The sequence below is a fragment of the Ctenocephalides felis genome, unplaced genomic scaffold (assembly GCF_003426905.1).
Source record: "Ctenocephalides felis isolate EL2017-DRISC unplaced genomic scaffold, ASM342690v1 CF-g0.4_SCAFFOLD_00511, whole genome shotgun sequence".
Taxonomy (NCBI): Eukaryota; Metazoa; Arthropoda; class Insecta; order Siphonaptera; family Pulicidae; genus Ctenocephalides; species Ctenocephalides felis.
Genome location: NW_020536665.1, coordinates 13,882 through 21,324, shown reverse-complemented (window position 1 = coordinate 21,324; position 7,443 = coordinate 13,882). Strand labels below are relative to the sequence as shown.

General features: G+C 28.1%; 1 non-coding gene across 1 annotated transcript; it reads right to left on the bottom strand.

Moving 5' to 3' along the window:
• Positions 1-3,360: 3,360 nt before the first annotated feature.
• Positions 3,361-3,433, bottom strand: Trnar-acg. Its single transcript has one exon. It is a non-coding gene; the product is annotated as a tRNA-Arg (tRNA).
• Between the last annotated feature and the right edge of the window lie 4,010 nt (positions 3,434-7,443).

The following is a 7,443-nucleotide window of genomic DNA, read 5'->3' as shown; positions in this document are numbered from 1 at the left end:
GAATATATAGATAATATTGTTACTGAATTTTGAAGAAATATAATTTTATATATTATAAATGAGTTACGACTAGAACCAATTATTAATAAATATCTTATTATGCAGACTATCTCCTAAATTTTAAACTTTACTATATATTCTATTAATTGAACTGCCTTAACCTTAAATTGGAATAAAAACCTTATAATTGAGATATATTTTCAATTAATTATTCTAATAATTCTCTTTCCTGCATTTCTATTAATCTCTGATTGTGAGAATAATATTCAACATAAAAATATTTTTACTGCACAAATTTTGTAACTTACAAAAAAGTCGACTCTATTCATTGTAATTCATATCATAAATGTACTATTTTATACATTATTTATGTTTAAAGACTTTTACTTATAGATGTGATTTGAATTATTTCTAGTCTTTATGAATAAAAGACAAAAAAAAATCAGGTTAACCATAATAAACATATTGTGATAATATTAATATTACCTTATATGTTATGTAGATAATATGGATCTAAATAATAAATATGTTGTTTTTATAAAATAAGCTAAATATGAAAGCAATATCGCTACCAAAAAACTTGATACACAAGAAAAATATTTCAAAAAAGCTTTAAAGTTGCTAATTCATTTTTAGCTGAATACTAAGAAATTTAAATTCTTAAAATATATTATCCCTATAAACTCAGAAATTTCTAAAATAATACTAACTGATTTAATAACGTACTCTATAACTTGAGAAAATTGTGTTAATTAGATACTAAATAGTGTTACTGCAAACATACATAAAATCTGGAGAAAATCAAATCGTCTGCTATCAGAACGACCGATTAAGGTTTTTGCTGTAGATGATTGAGTGCTTTTCACAACAACCACATTTAATAAATTTTTATATACAATAAGACAGGTTTGTTGATGCCTATGATAAAACTAAATCGTAAACTATTTAGTTATTAACACATAAACCGTCAGTGTTTACTTTCTACATATATTTGACAACAAACGCAAGGAGAACATATGTAACTCCATTTCATTCAATTTCAAATTGCACGACTAAAAATTGGTTGGCAAACCAATTTAATTCTACAAAGCATTGCTACTATATAAACCTCAACACTGAATCGAATATTGAATCATCTATGAAAATTCTTGTATTGAAAACCGAGATTTATTAGATTTATGTTTTATACAATAAACAACAATTTTAGATTGAACCGTTGCGCAATATGAATATAAAGTATTGCATTATTACGCTAGATTGTTCAAACCTATAATAATCGACCTAAGCAATATATCGATATATTAAGATATCCCATTTAACCGTTTTCTGAAATTATATTGACTATCACTATTTACAACTATTATAAATGCTAGAGTATAACTATAACCGTGGTAATTATCCACATCGCTCAAATGCTATTTATTGACCATAAATAGTTAACTCATGCGGTATATTCTGCATGATGTATACAAGGATAAATCAAATACACAAGAAAAACTTATCTTCTGATAACTTACAATCGCATAAATATGCATATACATTGTAAAGATGTAAGTAATTCACAGTAGTGCATTTTGAGAATATTGCAAAATCAACGACCTCATTGATCGAGCTTTTCCGGGATCAAAAGTTGAACCCGTCGCCCGGTAAATCATTTGATGAAAAGTAAGGGAATATTATATCAATTGCAAATTGAAATCATCAATGGAGTTAATATACATACATATAACATATATTATATATATATATATATATATATATATATATGAGTGAGTCTTGAGGGCGATACATCAACAAAGAAAAGCCAAAGATTTATAAAATAATCTTTATTTCCAAACGTTTCGACATTCAATTAATGTATCATTAGTGGATATACGTTGGTTGGTACATATAGAGAAGTGTACACAGCACTAGAGATGGCACTAACATTTATACAACTAACTGTCAGCACTATGCATTTTTTATATAATTTTTTGTATGATGTAAACAGAAAATGATAGTTTTATTGAACAAAAGTAAGTAGAATTATGTAATTTCTGCCACCTAATCATAGATATATATATATATATATAGATATAATATATATAATAATATTATAAATATATAAACTAATATATTATAAATATATACCTATAGAATGTAAAAAAAGATATTAATTATTTATATTTGTTAAAATAAAAATTTAAAAAAATGTATTGATAATTGTAAAGCTGTTTATTTAAAAAAACTTTAAAAGATTATTCATTCTTCAATTTAAATTCAATTTTCATTAAATATTTTATGGAGGGTTTGGCGCCTTCGCGCATGTTGATATCTCTTTTCGGTAGTCAAAGTACTTGATAAAATTCGTTTGCAAATTTCAATTTTTTACTCAATCGGAAATTTAATCACGGGAACTTGTGGGAAAGATTGGGTACGGTAGTGACAGACATTACAACAGCTAAACTATACTGATTTTGTAATAGGATCCAAAGGGAGAAAGATGATGTATGTTTGTTCGAACAAGTCCATGTTTGCATTGAGTCAGCGCCCTCAATTAATATGATCTGTAGACTTCATTGATTTTAAAGAGTTAAAAGTAAGTCTTTTGTTTGATTTGTTTTAATAATAACTGTCACTTGTGTACAGATACATCCACTTTGTTATTTTGCTGTAAGTTGAACATTAGTAATTATTTACCAGTAAACGATTTATTTTAAAAAGCTTGCGTAAGTGTTGTGAAAAATTATGTGGGACGGTTTTTAGTCAGCGCCCTCATTCTAATGGAACAGTTAAGATTTTTTATATTTTCCTTTTTTATTGCAGGAAAGACGCATATGATATGCATGTGAAAAAGAAATTATCTGACAATTTCTTGCAAAATTTGGAGTAAGATATATTTATTCCAATGATGCTTCAGAATGTTTTTCGGAAAACCGGGTAATAAAAACACTTGCAATTATGCTGGGGAGATGTTAATTTGAACAAATTGTAGCGTTTTGGAACACCATAATTTTGAATATATGATGTAAGGTGAATAAATATGAAATATAAATTTAATTTAAACCGATTTATAATTAATATTTTATAATATTTTGTAATGTTTATAACTTTTTACTGCAATAATTTACACTGAAAATGAGATATTACGTTCTCGAAACGTCTGTAAATCTTATGAAGTAAAGTTTCTGCCAAAAAATTAGTGTTTGTGTTCACATCTGCATTTTAATATTTGTTCCACTCTTAATACACAATTTTATAATATATATAATATATGCTTATGTGTGTGTGTATGTGGGTGTTTATGTATATATACCATGTAAATATAATATGAGAGCACTTTTTATTATCCTATGCAAAAAAAAATGTCAAAAAAATAATCGATCCTGCCAGGATTCGAACCTGGAATCTTCTGATCCGTAGTCAGACGCGTTATCCGTTGCGCCACAGGACCACATAATAATTAGGACAAATTAAGCCATTTAACCGCGTAAATTTATAATTATTTTTAATTATTTTTATTTTGCTTTTAGGAAAGTTGCATGTACTTCTCGATGTCTGTAAATAAAATTATTTTAGGATAATGAACTCAAAAATTTTAATCAAAATCGTCAATTTTTTTCAATAATTAATTACTAAGAAACAAAATTATCAGAATGATTTCCTACTGATATCTTTCATAAAGTTTTGAAATTCCGAAATTGGTGAAAAGAAAACGCTGAAACAATTTTTGCAGTTATCAGCAAATTATAAAGATATTATATTTATATAAGAAACGGCTGTGCCGATCGTCGCGCATGACTAATCAAACGACATAAATTTTTGAAATAGTGCAACCGTTTTTGAGACCGGTCAAAATGGGTCCATATACATACACACGATTTCCAATTTTTGGGTCAAACGATTCAGAATGTCTTGAAATATCAAGAAAACATTAAATTAGCAAACCGATTTTTTTGGTTAAAATTAAACTTTTTCTTCGAAAAGTTAATTATAGTCTAAAACGATATAATAAATTTCACTGATTTAGATAGCTTTGCGTAACATTCCTAAATTATCTGAAAAACCCAATCATTTTTAATTATCAGAAGCTCCAGGTTCGATGCCCGCCACGGACAGCTTGACGTCAAGCAGCAATTTCATCGGTTTTCACTTGAATATTTTTTTTTTGATTGAATTACAATCTGTCTTTACAAAAAGTAAGACATTCAGTAATTTTGATGATATATGAAATATTAAACATTAGATCTAAAAGGTTACCCAGTAGTAAGCCTTTTCAATTTTGATATATTAAATTTAAATTTAGTGATTATATAGAGTAGACTTAAAAATAAAAAGATCTATGAGGTAAATGAGTATAAATTGTGAATTATAACAACAAATAAAAAATACATAACTAATAAACTAAACACAATAATTATAAATATATATATAAACAACTAACTAAGTAGCGCTGCTAATTAGAATGATTATCAATTGAAAATATGTATAGATAATAATGTTACTAAGTAAAAATAGCATTTCGGGGCATTGCTGCGACATCACAATTAGAAAGTCGATAATAGGGTTGTCTTCTAATATCGTTCAGAAGTAAAAATAATAATGTATCTTAAAGAGTAAAAGGGCAATCAATCAATATATTGTCCATTAATAAAATCATTGTAAGTAGTAAGCAGTACTCAATGCAGCCTATAGAACATGCAATAGTTCTGATTCGAAACAGTTGCAGTGCGTCAGCGTATAAAATTCATTACTATCATATAAAAGAGACTATAATTTCTATTCTATTTTTGTTTAGCAAACTATTAAGTTCACTGTTTTATTCCAATAGAATTTTTCCTCCCGCGCATTCGTGATTCAAAGCAATTTGTTCAGTATAGTTGTCGCACTCAAAATGTACGGAGAAGACAGACGCCCACCGCGTTGCTCGTAAATTCGTCAAAATAGTCATGAGCATTTTGCATATATAGATAGACAATTCGCCGTAAACACGGGACCATGTATCGCAAATCATCTCATTAAGCGTCACTCGAGTACTGTTATCTACCCACGTTATGAAGCAAACGTTTGCCAGAAGAATATGTCCTTTGGAGATAAATCTTTCGTCGCTTTCCTATCCGACTGTAGTTTTTTTTTTGGTAAAAAAATGGAATAGTTATAAATGGGATTGCGGGGATTGGTTGTTACAGTGACATAATTATGTGTAAAGACTAATTATTTGTTAAAGATTATTGATGGGGATAAAACGCAAAGAGTTTATCCCAATCAATAATCTACACGAGTGTGAGAAAAGCTTCTGAAACCAATATAAATAGATAATGATACGGTTGGAGTAACAGATTTTTATAGCAATACAAGCAATCAATACAATATTAACTAGAATTAGTTTGAAACATGAATTGTAGAAAGAGCTCGTGATCCACCGAGATGCTTCCGAACTCTGCCAAAATACTACACTTTTTTATTATAAAGATGTTTCTCTTTAAATTTTTGAGTTAACCATGATGCTATTCAGATAAGATTTTAGTTGATACTAATTTTAATAATTTCATATAATTTTCCTGATTAGTTTAATTTTGGGTGCAAGCGATTTCCCATTTAGTATCTAATCACACATTGACCTGCAATTTAGATGAGTCGAGGTCAAGGAATCTGAATTTCTTAAAAAGACGATTGAGGGACTATTTATGGATATAATTTATTGCTATATAAGGGATTAGGTTTTATTATTGATATCCTGCATGATAAGTATAAAAATATATCTATGTAATTTTATTAGACCAAGTTTGAGCCTTGAGCATTGAAAACTATAAAACAAAGTCGAGAATTATGAATAGATGTATCATTTGCAAGAAAAACCTAAAAGTTTGGTCACCATTCTGAGAGGCATGTCTGGTTGTTTCAGAATGACCAGAAGAAAGTGTTGTTATAGGAGTAGGCTGTTACAGCTATTAACTAGAAGAAATTGAACATCAGTAACATATGGTGCAAGAAACAGGAGTCCGCTCTTTTACTTACAAAACATGAAGCCTTTTTAGCAAGTATTGGTCCACTACATTATTTTATACAATGTGGAAGTAATTCAAAAACTTACTCATGTTATCAATACTTTGGTAGTAATTTTATAAAATAGAATAGATTGCTAACATTGATAATTTCCTAAAAAAAATCATTTTAATGTCTGATTATAGATTACTGATTATAGAATCTGTCGTACAAGTACATTCAGTAATTGTTTTGATGATTGGATGGCTATTTGAATTAATGGAAACCCAGTGGTTGTCCAATCCAGTTGTGACTATACCCACAAAAGATTTTTTTTACTTGAGTTTATGTTTGTGATCTATAACCTCAAGTAGAAATTTGACATCAAAACTGTCTGATGTTGAACTTGACCGTGTCTAGGACTGAACCATCAAACTCATTGTCAGGACTAGTTTATGCTAACTTGCGTCCGAACTGATTACGCCACCGCTAGCTCTCCTGATTATTGATGATTATAATATTCTATCTTCCACAGGTATGTATGTCTTACAAAATATTTGTCAAAATGTATATGCTATTCCTATGGTTTCCGACATTCTTCGGTTATAGAATTATCATAAGTATTATTAGTATCATATTGTTTATTACGATTTCTCATTAAATTACGTCAAGCAATTTATGTCTTAGGTTTCTCTCTTTACTTCAAATCGATATATTTATTGCAAGTTTTATTAGTACTAAAATATCAATTTAGTAGATGGGATTAAAAAGTAACATTAACTTATGGGCGATTATAACATTCTATCTTGTTATCTAACCTATAAAGTTTATTGGTAACTATAAAATGGAAGCCATATGGATTATAGCTATATGTGGCCTTAAGTCGTATCAAAATATTTTAGTAGAAGTACCGTATTGATGATAATCATTTTATTGATGAAGTGGACTTCAAGGGTTTTTTAAGGGTTATACAGTAATAAAAAAATATAACTCAATATTGCGTTTTAGACAAAGAATAGTATCAACAAAAATCTACCACTGAATAACTTTTTTTAAATATTATATATCTACTATATTTGACTTAACATAACCTCAAGGTTATGATTAATTTTATTAAAAAGTTATTAAAAATGTGTTTTATTCAGAGATAATGACTCATTATGTGTATATTAAATCTGTACAATCTCATAGAAAATTACAGAGAACTCAAAAACTTTTGATTGAAAAATGTGTTGTATACATTATTGTATAGATATATAAAATGTATTAAAAATATAATCAGTTATAATTGAGATGTCATGATTTACATATTTTCCAATAGACAGTTTTTAAGATGTATGCAATTTCCTAATTATTTGGGTAGATTTAGGAGTCAATTCTAGGATAAAAAAGAAATGGTACAGTGATGCTGAGTATTACGGTCTATATTCGTAAGGGTTGGTAGTAACAAACTCTCAAAAACCTATGTATTTGTTGTGC